The sequence below is a fragment of the Leptinotarsa decemlineata genome, unplaced genomic scaffold, assembly GCF_025532065.1.
Source record: "Leptinotarsa decemlineata unplaced genomic scaffold, Ldec_3_MD MMD2_tig00026354_RagTag_RagTag, whole genome shotgun sequence".
In the NCBI taxonomy this organism is placed as follows: Eukaryota; Metazoa; Arthropoda; class Insecta; order Coleoptera; family Chrysomelidae; genus Leptinotarsa; species Leptinotarsa decemlineata.
In genome coordinates this window covers 13,770,343-13,783,653 of record NW_027412702.1, presented here as the reverse complement: position 1 = coordinate 13,783,653, position 13,311 = coordinate 13,770,343, and the positions used below count along the sequence as shown (strand labels likewise).

Sequence of the window (13,311 nt, the reverse complement as noted above, 5' to 3'; positions counted from 1 at the left end):
GCTCGTTATAGAGAAATATGTAATTTGTTGATAGTTTTCAACAGTTATTCAGTAATTGTTGCACAAAAAATTCATAAGCATACGAGGTCTGTTCAGAAAATAAGGTGAATGTTCATTCCATTAGCGATAACTTCTCATCGGAGGGTAAACCGCTTCGTTACCTAACGCGTTACAGCGCCAGACTGTCTAGCTCCTCTCTCGTCAAACAAACCCTCCGTGTTTAGTGTACGATAAACATATACTGTTGACAGTATATTCTTTTATTATGTGAAATGTGGCTTAAAAATGATGATACTGATTTTGTGTTTGTACATTATCAATATCATTATTTAATCCTACAAAAGTAACAATTGGCGTATGGTAGCTATAATATATGTACATGCACAAAATAATCAATAAAAGATTTTATTAATAAATAACATTTTCTCACACTATCATAATAATATACATAAAATTTGAGTAATAACCTGCGCTTTTCTCAAGTCGAACAATTTCAATATTAAATAGTTCGTTAACTTGTTCAGTAATCCAATAATTTTTCTGAAGAAAGGTCGGTTGGGTAAAAGGGTAAATTTTTCACTTGTGATACACTGTTTGGAACCTTTGGTATAGTAATGAATATTACTGGAGTTTCATCCAAACACCATACCGTCATTAAAACACTTCGACACGTGTTTCGACTACCAAGTGATATTCTTCAAGACAAACCTGTCGTTTGTTGTCTGCTTCAGCCTAGTTCGAGGAATGATACCCTGAATTCGATTTTCAATTATCGGAAATCATCGACTTTATATTGATGATAAGCACTGACAAGTGGCCAAACAGCCCGAAACCAGTCTGCAAGTGTGCTACAATAACAGAATATCTGTTGCGGCAGTTGTATCGCCAACAGTATATCTGTTTAAAATCTGTTCAAAATCTGTTTTTCCGTTAATCAGCTGTCGCCCCCATATCAACGACAACTCTCAGAAGTTGAGAAACTTGTACGAGCTAAGGACTAACGAGGTCTTACCTTTCAACGCGTGATTCCTAACACGGTTGCAGAATCATCCCAGCTTAAACCAGATAAATTCTCTCGAGAAAAATATCTGGTCGAGGCGGGAATCGAACCCATGGTCTTCCGATCGTGAGTCGGGCGCACTACCACCGCGGCCAATTCCATAACGGAGTTGTGGAAATTGTGAAGTTATTCCACAAAGGATTAACTTGAATGAAGAGTCCTGCACTGACACCTGTCGGATATAATCAAAAGCAGTTGTTTTCTGATCGGTGTCACTTCATTAACCTACAGTGTATGGAGTTGAGACTGGTCTGAACGAATTGTTTCTTCAGATGATCTATACAAACTTTAACCACTCATCATTCCACTCGTAGAACTTGCTGAGTCCTGGCAAATAGTTGAAGAAGAAGTCAGTCTTCAAAAGACTGAGTAAGAAGTGTTTGTCAGTTTTGATGATAATATAGCCGTTTGTGGAGAATTCACTGATGCTGAAACGAACAATCGGAAGAAGGCGATGAAGAAGGAAATGAAATTAACCAATGTGATTATACAATGAAAGACGCTCCTAACGCTCTAGATACAATAACATATGGTGTTTCAAAAAGGGAGTTAAGAGATTCAAAGCCAAGTTACTTCACGATTGTTAGTATCCACAATCGTTTTCGGGTGATGACTGGACATTTCAGGTTTTTTTGCTTAATATGATTGTTTATTCAGCTATTCATTTTTATTATTCTTTTTCAGTTCTTTCAGAGATTTCAAATCATTTTATATAATAGAAGACAACGGAAGTCCGAACTAATGAAATTCATCATGAAACATTGTCAATCACCTTCAAACAAACGTACTATTGAATTTAGATACTTCATTCTGTTTACGTTATTAATTGTATTTTTTTTAAACGTTAATCATGTTATTTGTAAATACCTTATCATCTTGAATTTTAATCACTTATCCATCAGTTTTTGTCTCTTTGATTGCATTTTTTCTTCTAGTTGATCTTCGAAATCTTCAACACCATCACCTTCTTCGTCTCCAATATTATTTTCAGTCTACATTGGTTCTTCATCCACAATTTCATCTGAATCATTAACTTCGTTGTAGGTTTTTTCTTCCATATTGGAGCAACTTTCAGAACCATGATAATTATAGCATAAATTTGTGTATTTCAAACCATGTTTTCGAAACCCACATTCTGAACTATTACATCCAGTTTCACAGCTGCAGCAAATAGTTGTAAGCAATACAACCGGAATTCATTTCTTTTCTGTAAATTTGGGCCACGTTGATGTTGCTTTCAGCTTCAATCTGTTGCTGTCAGTTCGTTACCCAACCAAGTTTGAAGCTGATAATATGCCCTGTAACAATAGAGTTCTGCCGCTCTTTTTGTGCGTGGGAGGTTTGCCAGAATGAAAGATGATATAATTCCTGCCAATTGATATTTTTGAAATCTTAATTGATTCAGTGCTATTTTTTAGTTTTCACATTTATAAATAAATTTGATTAATTGTAATTGATTTTTTGTATCTTCTTTACTCGCATCCTTCTTATAAAAAACATTGGCCAAATTTGACAAACTTTTAGCGTCTGATAATGAATTTATGATACTTTTCTTTCCTTTACCGGCAAATCCAAATGTTGTATCGCAACAGGATAAACAACGCAGAAATGCAACAATATTTTTGAAGGGTTCATGTTTGAAATTATTAGACAAGAAAAATATATTCTTTACATTTCCAGAACCTGGTTTGAAGAAATAAATGTCAAGATAATTTGAATTTAATTGATTTAAAAGGACCAAAAGGTCAATAACTTGACCCACAACAACTTATTTGTTTCTTAATTACAGTAGTATATTTCAATTTGTAATTTTTTTGTTTATCAAGGTAACATAGTTACGTTTTTTGAGTAATTAAAGTGTAAATTTCAATGAATAGCTCGAAATTGTACATAATGATAAAACAAAATTCGAATTCGAGTTATTTTTCGATATTTTGCATTTTCTAGAGAACATTTACTATAGTAATGTATATTTTTTTCACACCATCAGAAAGTAGAGATTTCTATAAACAAAAGACACATCGACTTTTTGAATAAAGCTGCATTTTCTAGAGAACATTTACTATAGTAATGTATATTTTTTTCACACCATCAGAAAGTAGAGATTTCGATAAACAAAAGGCACATCGACTTTTTGAATAAAGCTGATATTTTGATTTTGATTGAAAATTAGGGTGCTTTTTCGATATTACGTCAAAATAAGTTGAAAAAATAAATATTTTGAATCAAATAAATCACAGTGTATTTGTGATATGAAAAGGTACATTTTCACCGAATGTCGTAGAATTTTTTTTTTGAAAAAGCAAAAATAAAAAACCAAAAACTTGGTTATCTGAATTTTTCACATAAATTTTGAGGATATGTGAGAAAATTAAAGATACAAAAGTTGTAGATCTTTTCATTAGCTTCAACTTTGCTATTCAACTTCTTTCCATTGGACTTGTAATTTTGCCGAAAATCGAGATAAACCATTTTTTACCTCCCCACGTCCAGAACTCAGATCGCCCGTAATTCATTTTTCCTTTTATTCTTATCATAATTCTCCTTCTTTTCTAATGAGTTTCATCCTACTATTTTTTTTCACTTCTTGCCAGCTTGAAAGCTTACGTTATCCAAAAAGATAACCTACAATCAGTGATAATTGTGAAATAGCAGAAACTATCAGGACTACTCGTGTGCAAAGCACACAATTTGATATTTATTTTTCAGATCAGAATTTCTTTTAGGAACACTCCCCAAACTTGTGCCATTGAAAAATGAATCAAACAAAACAAGAGCTTGCCGATGAGAACCGTCAACTGTGAACAGAGAATATGAGAATGAAATCTAAAAACTAATGGAAGAATTGAAGCTAATGAAAGTAAGTATACTAGAGTTGGAAAAGGGTAAGGAAGACGGCGAACAAACCAATACCCCGGCTGCAAAAGCTGTAACAAAGGTCATTGGCAAAAAACTCCTCGAAGAAGGGAAAACAAAGTAGATCCACCAACTGCCAAGTGGCTACTTGGCCCGGAAGACTCCTCAAATACGAACTCGGAGGAAGACGGATTTGAGGTAGTGGAAAGGGCGCGACCTAACCGCAAAATGAGATGGCGCCTAGCACAGGAGAAAGCCGCGGAAGCTAAAAACAAGGAGGAAGAAAAATGAACCGCGGTCATGGACACGTTAATAGAAGAAACGGTAGCCATTGAAGAAATGGTGCCAACCACTGAAAAGAGAAAAGCAGAAGCACCGATCAATAATGTGCCAGCAGTTGTGCCAACTGAAAAAGTATGGCCAACAAATAAATAAGGGGTGCCAACCGCAGAAAAAGCGGCAGCAACAAGTGAAGCCAACACAAAGCCACCACCAATCGTGCTCCACGATTCGAGGAAATGGACCGAGATTTCTAAAGATCTTGAAATAAAGAAGATTATATATAACAAAGGTTAACTTACAAAGAATGGCATGCATATACATACCAACGACGAGACAGAATGACGTATAGCCACCAGATATATGGAAAATAGAAAACTGGACTTCCATACTTATTCTATTGAGAAAGAGATTCCAATACACGCGGTTATCCGTGGAATCCCTGAGAACGTGGAGGCGGAGGACATTTCAAATGATCTCGTAAAACAATGGTACAATGTGATTGAATGTCACACGATGACATCAAGGCGCACCAGGAAGACGCTACCTCTATTCCTGGTGAAAGTGTCAAAAACAGAGGAAAAGATCTTCGTACTGAGAACGTGCGTGTATCTCATAGTGCGGCGGAATCGCAAAGAAGAAATAAGGGACAAATGTCCCAATGTCGAAGATGTCAGTTCTTTGGGTACGCACAAAGGTGCTGCCAGTCTACGACACGTTGTGTGAAATGTGGTGAAAACCACGAGAGCCGAGAATGTAAGAAGACCAGCAAAATGCGCCAACTGTCTGGAATCGCGTCAGGTGAGCTGCAGGGGGTGCAGAATGTTTCCCAGACCGAAGACAACAGCATGGAACAGGCCTAGACAATACTAGAGGAATACTAGTACTAGAGGAATACTAGAGCGAACCGACAAAAGGCCAACGGAGCAGAACCAGAGACCATCCCCGCGAGTCGCTATCAGGCGGCTCCGGTAAGTATGAAAACTTCTTAAACAGATTTCAAATTGACTTCATTTTCAGATTCACTGGAAAACAACACTTGCTCACGACATAAAGATACTCATCTCCGATTAGTTTTTGGGGACCCATGCAAAAATTCAGTTAGGAAAGTCACGATAAAAAAACACTAGATTATAAAGTAAAAGCACCTACTTTCAACTGAAAGAGGTCATCTTGCTGTAGTGCATATCAGTAAGTTGAGGACCGCTCCAGAGGATCGGGGGTGGATGGGCTGTTCTGCACACTGTAACCGTGTGGGGAAGATTCCAACTCAGGGCACTCAACCCGGGAGGGGGCATGGGAAGGACTATAAGAAAGCTCTGTTCAAAGTGCGTGCCATCAACAGTGAATATTATATAGAGTTATTGGGCGTTTGAAAGCCAAGAATGCCAAAAAAATTACCGCATTTGGCTAAGAAAAAAAAAGTTGTTTCATCAAGACCCCTGTCAAAAGTAGATTAAAGCAATGGCAAAAATATATAAATTGAACTTCGAATCGCCCCCACATCCACCGTATTCACCAGCTTTGGCTCCCAGTGACTACTGGCTCTTCGCAGTTCCCAAAAAACGTTCAATTGTGAAAAATTCCGCTCGAATCAAGAGGTTATTGCTGCTATTTTGAGACAAAAAGGTTAATTCGTTCTACAAAAGTGGTATTGAAATGTTAGAGCTGCGCTGGAATGATTGTGTGACGTTGATGAGTAAAGCCAATTTCGAACGAAAGAAACGGATTTCTTTTCTTAGGCCTTTGCCTTTCCAGCCCATGTACAATTATGTGGAACCCCGAGCAAATCTTAAACAAGTACTGTTCATATCTATTTCGCACCAAATTATTTCTCACATTCTTTAAGAAATATAATTGAAACTTATTTCATGGAGACTTTTACCAAACACAATTCTTCAAAAAATTATTTTTCATACTTTCAATTTCCATTCTACTCGATTTCTTGAAATGATTTCTACCTATATCGTCTATACCTATCAAGGATAAAGGCATTCATTCAGGTAAATACAAGAAATTTTTCCTATAAAACGTCATGATCAAATCTATACTAATAAACAACTTTACGTGACAGAGCCCAGAACGTTCAATCAGAAGTCTTCGAAGATAGTGAGAGGTGAGTACTCAGTGAAATGTGAAATATATATATTGTATTGACATAAGCTGATGAACTCTAGCGAAGTGGATAACTTTTTTCAAAACTGTACAGAACTGTATTTGAAAATAATATAAAACGACTAATGAATATTACTTCACTAAAAACATCAATGAGTTATATTAATTATTTATATGGCCTCTGTATCATCGCCGATTAGAATTCGAGTGAAAAAATCCATCTCGAATTGACTCGGACTGAAAACAACTCAAGTGAACTCAAATATGTAATTCAAGTTGATCCATCTTCAAACTGACTATATAAAATGACATTTTTTATTCTTACTAAGTAGACTACATTTTATCACATTGTAATTTTCAGGTAGATACCTATGGATTCTGATAGGAAAAATGCAGTCGTCAAAAACATTTCCACTAAATGCTTGAATAATGGCTGTGACTACCAAGGAAATGCAGTTGACCATAAACTGAATTGTTCATTCAGGCTTATTATCTGCCCAATGTGGTTTCAAATTGCTTGCAATTGGAGTGGTCCTGCGACGGAAGCAAGTAAACATTGTTATGAAAAACATTATGAGATTGCATTTTCAGGTACACTGGAACTTGAGCTGTGTGATTTTAAATATATAGGATCGAGTCCCTGTAAGGTATTCTCCTATTTTGCGTTCGACAGGGTGTTCAGATTTTCCATGAAATTTCATGAAAAACGAAGATTATTCCAAACCGGTTGCTATTATTCAGGGGAAACAGCAGAGAAAGGTCGTTTTAGGTATGAAATATCGTTCATCAAAGGAAGCAGTCACGCCCTAGCTCCAATATTTGGTACAGTTTGCTGTCCTTTGAAATTTTATTTTCATATTTTCGATGACACTTGTTATTTAGGCATAGATTACTCATCTTGGGAAGACTTTTGCGATAGTGCTGGGTCATTACATCTAGGGATAAAACTTTTTGATAATACTGAGGAAAACGAGTCATCATTTGTTGATTTGTTGGGAATGCAATCGACGTAATTGACATAGAGTATAATTTCAATTACAATTCATTCAATTCATGTAACTGGAAATACATTTTTACATTTTTATATTTTGTTTGATATTTTTTTTACATTTTATTTAATATGATTCCTCCAGTGACAGTTTCAGTTAGGCAACTTAATGCCTGTCTTCTGAAAGTTATCTTTTGAAGGATCATATTCCTATTCTAACAATATATCGTGGAGCAGAGATAATATTAGTTGTACATAGAATATGTCCGGTTTACTTGTTTTATACACATCTTAGGCTTTCATAATGCTTGGATATGAGAGGAGTGGAACAATTGATGGAATACTATTCCTAATATTAAAACAGGCTTATAGTTTACAACCTATGAGTGTTTTTGGGAAGATTTGTAATTGGAAGATTATTTTTTACCCAGAATATTTACTTCTTTTTTGAATCTTATGTCACTTTTCAGTTCTTTTATATTATATGGACTTTGGGTCCATAAGAATATACTGATTTTTTAGTCAAAGTTTTATACATTGAGGGAACTGTGAATTGTGTATTTGTAACAGCTTTTGTTATTCGGGAATTTTGTAGCAAAAATGTTTGGCAATTCGTTTGAGACCACATTGAACAACGATAAAAGTAAAGAAAACTTACATTGAATATTTTTGTGTCCTCTCACAAAAGATTGCTAGAGAGGTTTCTGTTTTTCTTCAGAACTATTTTTATGATTGTGTTTTGTGCACTTTGTGAAGTTTTTATTGTTGAATTAAAAATGCCTTCCCAAGAGAGAATGCAGTATCTTATAACTGATTCTACCAAAGTTTGATAATTTTACATAAAAAGATTACTTTGACTCATAACGTGTTTTATCAAAGGAATTGCTGTAATGTTTCAGAGGACTTTGTTTTTTTATCCTTTCGCGATTTGTCACTTATTTCAGTTGCTTTTTTCATGGAAACATGTTTTTCATTTTCAGGCGTTCTCAAAAGAAATATATTTTTTCGCACATACTTGTTTATTTCTGATATTAATTGAAGAAAGTGCATTCGTATCAACAGTACTGTTAGGCTTAGCACGAATGCATTGCTTTCAACTGTCGTTGAATGAATGGCACATGTTCCTATGAGAAAGAACTCGAGAGCAGTATTAAATTCCTCAGCCTCAGAACCCACTTGAATTGATTCACCATATCGTGGTGACAGCATCGACATCTTTTCAATTTTATAATCTTTATCGATAGTCAAAGATATTGTAGGCCTCTGCCACATAATTGAACAGAACTCGCCGTTACTCATTATTTCAGTTTGTTGTATGATTTTCACACACTATTATATGTTATCATTTCCATTATTCCAGTGGAATGAAATTTGAATGTGAATGAAATGTAAATTTCTGCAGGCAATCAGTTTTCATCTATTTAGTTTGGAAACAGGAGTTTCTCTTTGGAAGTGTCCAATTTAGCCCACTCTATACAACTTTCAATCATAAATAATCAATCATCTAAGATGAAGCAGAGGAGAATAAAGAAGTTTCCTCTAGATGGATGAGATATTATACATCTTTCTGCAGACATCCCTACTGGCACGTGGCACGAATACAATTACACACACCTGTCACCAATTTCACCAAAATCGCTCATGAATGGAGTTTCATACATCCTCGCAGTGAGTCTACTTACAACAGACATTAAACAGCATTCTGCAGACATCCCTACTGGCACGTGGCAAGAATACAATTACACACACCTGTCACCAATTTCACCAAAATCGCTTATGAGTGGAGTTACAAACATCCTCGCAGTGAGTCTACCTACAACGGACATTAAACAGCATTCTGCAGACATCCCTACTGTCACGTGGCACGAATACAATGGTTCACACGTGTCACCAATTTCACCAAAATCACTTGTGAGTGGAGTTACATACATCCTCTTTTATGAAAAGAAAGAAACGAGTTCGCACCTTTGAGCGTTTCGAAAAGTTATTTTAAGAATGTTAATTTCAATGTTATAATGAATCGAATATTCATATGATGAAAATCACAAAATCCCTCTAAGTCTAGTCTACGTTACAGAAAAATGTATTGCTTTGTGTTTAATCTGCCATAGTAAATAAAACATTAACAAATTCATCTTTCGGCTATGTTGACATTATTATTATCGCTGTTTGTGACCGGTCGGTTTGACGTGGGTGCTTTGTTCACTCATTCGAATTGACCGCCGTGATGGTCGGTGGTTCAAGCTCCAGGCTGAACGAACGATTATCACTTGCTATCGTTCAACCCGTGTTAGCAATCACACGTTGAAAGGTAAGACCGCGTCAATCCTTAGTTTGCGACAGCTGGTCAACGGAAAAACAGATTTTTTAAACCGATAAAAATAATGCCTATTGAAACTGAATGCAACTGAAAAATGGGCAACTTACATAGCGCGGGTCCCACAAAAACATTTTTTGAGTTTATAGAGTCAATGAAAAAACGCAGTAATAATAGCAAAACGCAAAAATAATAATTTATTTGTTCGTACCTGAAAATTAACTTATTTTCAAGAACAGAAAAACTATTGAAATGAGTGTGACAATTCGAAGAAGGAGAATACTACAAATTTCTCCATAACATCACATCAAGTTCATTGAAAGAAACATATATAATGAATTAACGTAACTGATCTCGGTCTTCCGTATCACGTGAAGTTATCAAACTATAATTTATTTCAATTACGTCGATTCCAATAGCAACACATCAAGTCATTACTCCTTAGTAGTATCAACGTCCCAGCACTATCACAATATTTCTCCCAGGATGAGTGATCAATATCTAAATAGCAAATGTCATAAAAAAATTGATAATCGAATTTCGAATGACAACAGTAACAAAATTTGGATCGATATTCAATACCTAAAACGTCCTTCTTTTACTGGTTCGCCAAAATAATGGCATTCTGTCCGAAACAACATTTGAGGTTCCTGAAACTCCATAGAAAACCTGAAAACTTTGTCGAAGGCAAAATAGGAGAACATCCTACAGGGTCTCAATTCTACATATCTAAAATTACACTGTACCCGAAAATGTCCCCAATGTTCTTCAAAGCAATATTGTTTTGCTTCTTTCGTATGACCCATCCGAGAACAACCAATTTGAAACATCAACGGGCACGTAACATGCCTGAATGAGTAAATCAGTCGATGGTCAAATGCATATCCTGAATAGTTGCAGCCACTATTCAAGCATTTTCTGAGGATCTTATTGACGAGAACTGCCATTTTCCAATTAGAATTCATAGCTATCCTTTCTTTATCTACTGAGTCTTCTGGTTGACTTTCTGTGCTAAGTGACGTAAATATGTGTGCAGAATGCTGTATAATGTCCGTTGTAAGTAAGCTCACTGTATTTCGAAAGTGTACATTATCATTATCACTGTTTGTGATCATTATCACTGTTTGTGACCCGTCCGGTCACAAACAGTGATAATGATAATGTCAACATAACCGAGAGATGAATATGTTAATGTCTTATTCACTATGGCGGTTTAAACATGAAACAATACATTTTTTCTGTAACGTAGACTAGACTTATTATTAATGCACAATGTTTCTTTCAATGAAGTTGATGTGATGTTATAGAGGATTTTGTAGTATTCGCCTTCTGCGAATTGTCATACTTATTTCAATAGTTTTTCTGTTCTGGAAGATAGGTTTTTAATTTTTAGGTACCAACAAATAAATTATGATTGTTCGCTATTATTATTGTGTTTTTTTATTGTCTCCATGAAATCAAAAAAATCTTTTTGTGGGACCCGCGCGTTGTAAGTTGCCCGTTTTTCAATTACATTCAGTTTCAGTAGGCATTATTTTTATCGGTTTAAAAAATCTGTTTTCTGGTAACCATAGATTATAACGACAAGGAGTCACACTGTCTGCTATACTTTTTCATATATCATCCATCTAGAGTAGTCTTTCTCAAAGTAGGCAATAACGCCCCTTTGTGGGCGTTGGAAGCCTATAAGGGGGAGTGAAGGGCACCAAGAAGATTGTGGGGCGTTGAAGCGGTTTAGGGGGGCGATGGCTAATTTGAACATGTTTTTTTCTCACATCACAGACTGAAGGTGCTGAATGAAAATTTTGTGATTTTTATCATATACATATTTAATTCATTATGACATTGAAATTAACAGTTCAAAAATAACTTTTTGAAACGCTCAAAGGTACGAACTCGTTTCATCCTTTTCATAAAAGACGATGTATGCAACTCCACTCATAAGCGATTTTGGTGAAATTGGTGACACGTGTGAATCATTGTATTCGTGCCGCGTGCCAGTAGGGATGTGTGAAGAATACTGTGTAATGTCCGTTGTAAGTAGACTAAGTGTGATTCGAAAGTGCATATAGATTATAACGACAAGGACTCACATTGTCTACTATACTTGTTCATATCTCATCCATCTAGTTAATCATGTTATTTGTAAATACGTTATCTTGAATTTCAATCACTTATACATCAGTTTTTGTCTTTTTGATTGCATTTCTTCATCGTTAGATTCGACAAACCTTTCCAATTCTAGTTGATCTTCGAAATCTTCAACACCATCACCTTCTTCGTCTCCAATATTATTTTCAGTCTGCATTGGTTCTTCATCCACAATTTCATCTGAATCATTAACGTCGTTGTAGGTTTTTTCTTCCATATTGGAGCAATTTTCAGAACCATGATAATTATAGCATAAATTTGTGTATTTCAAACCATGTTTTCGAAACCCACATTTTGAACTATTACATCCAGTTTCACAACTGCAGCAAATAGTTTTAAGCAATACTTCCGGAATTAATTGATTCAGTGTTATTTTTTAGTTTTCACATTTATAAATAAATTTGATTAATTGTAATCCATTTTTCATATCTTCTTTACTCGCATCCTTCTTATAAATAACATTGGCCAAATTTGACAAATTTTTAGCGTCTGATAATGAATTTACGATACTTTTCTTTCCTTCACCGGCAAATCCAAATGTTGTATCGCAACCGGAAAAACAATGCAGAAATGCAACAATATTATTGAAGGGTTCATTTTTGGAATCATTAGACAAGAAAAATATATTCTTTACATTTCCAGAACCTGGTTCGAGGAAATAAATGTCATGATAATTTGAATTTAATTGATTTAAAAGGACCAGAAGATCAATATCTTGACCAACAACAACTTATTTGTTTCTTAATTACAGTAGTATATTTCAATTGGCAATTTTTTTGTTTATCAAGGTAACATGTAATCTTACGTTTTTTGAGTAATTGAAGTGTAAATTTCAATGAATAGCTCGAAATTGTACATAATGATACAACAAAATTCGAATTCGAGTTTTTTTTCGATATTTTGCATTTTCTAGAAAACATTTACTATAGTAATGTATATTTTTTTCACACTATCAGAAAGTAGAGATTTCAATAATCAAAAGGCATATCGACTTTTTGAAAAAAGCTAATATTTTGAAGCGAGAATTTTCGATTGAAAATTATGGTGCTTTTTCGATATTACGTCAAAATAAGTTGAGAAAGAAAATAATTCGAATCAAATAAAACACAGTGTATTTGTGATATAAGAAGGTAAATTTTCACCAAATTTCGTAGAAAATTTTTTTTTGGAAAAAGATAAAAATAAAAAACCAAATACTTGGTTATCTGAATTTTTCACATACATTTTAAGGGTATGTGAGAAAATTAAAGGTACAAAAGTTGTAGATCTGTTCATTATCTACAACTTTGCTGTTCAACTTTTTTCCATTGGACTTGTAGTTTTGCCGGAAATCGAGATAAACCATTTTTTACCTCCTCCCACGTCCCCAACTCAAATCGCACGTAATTAATTTTTCCTTTTATTTTTATCATAATTCTCCTTCTTTTCTAATGAGTTTCATCCTACTATTTTTTTTCACTTCTTGCTATTTTTGAAGGCTTCAGCCCTGAAGATAAAATTATGTCGAATGCAAAAAAGAATAAACGGCAGTATAGTGCGAAATAT

The 13,311-nt window shown here is 34.8% G+C and overlaps 1 protein-coding gene across 1 annotated transcript in view; it reads right to left on the bottom strand.

Moving 5' to 3' along the window:
* LOC111502848 (uncharacterized) overlaps positions 1–13,311 on the bottom strand; it is a 243,822-nt gene that overhangs the window by 53,287 nt on the left and 177,224 nt on the right. The gene's annotated exons all lie outside the window — the stretch shown is intronic.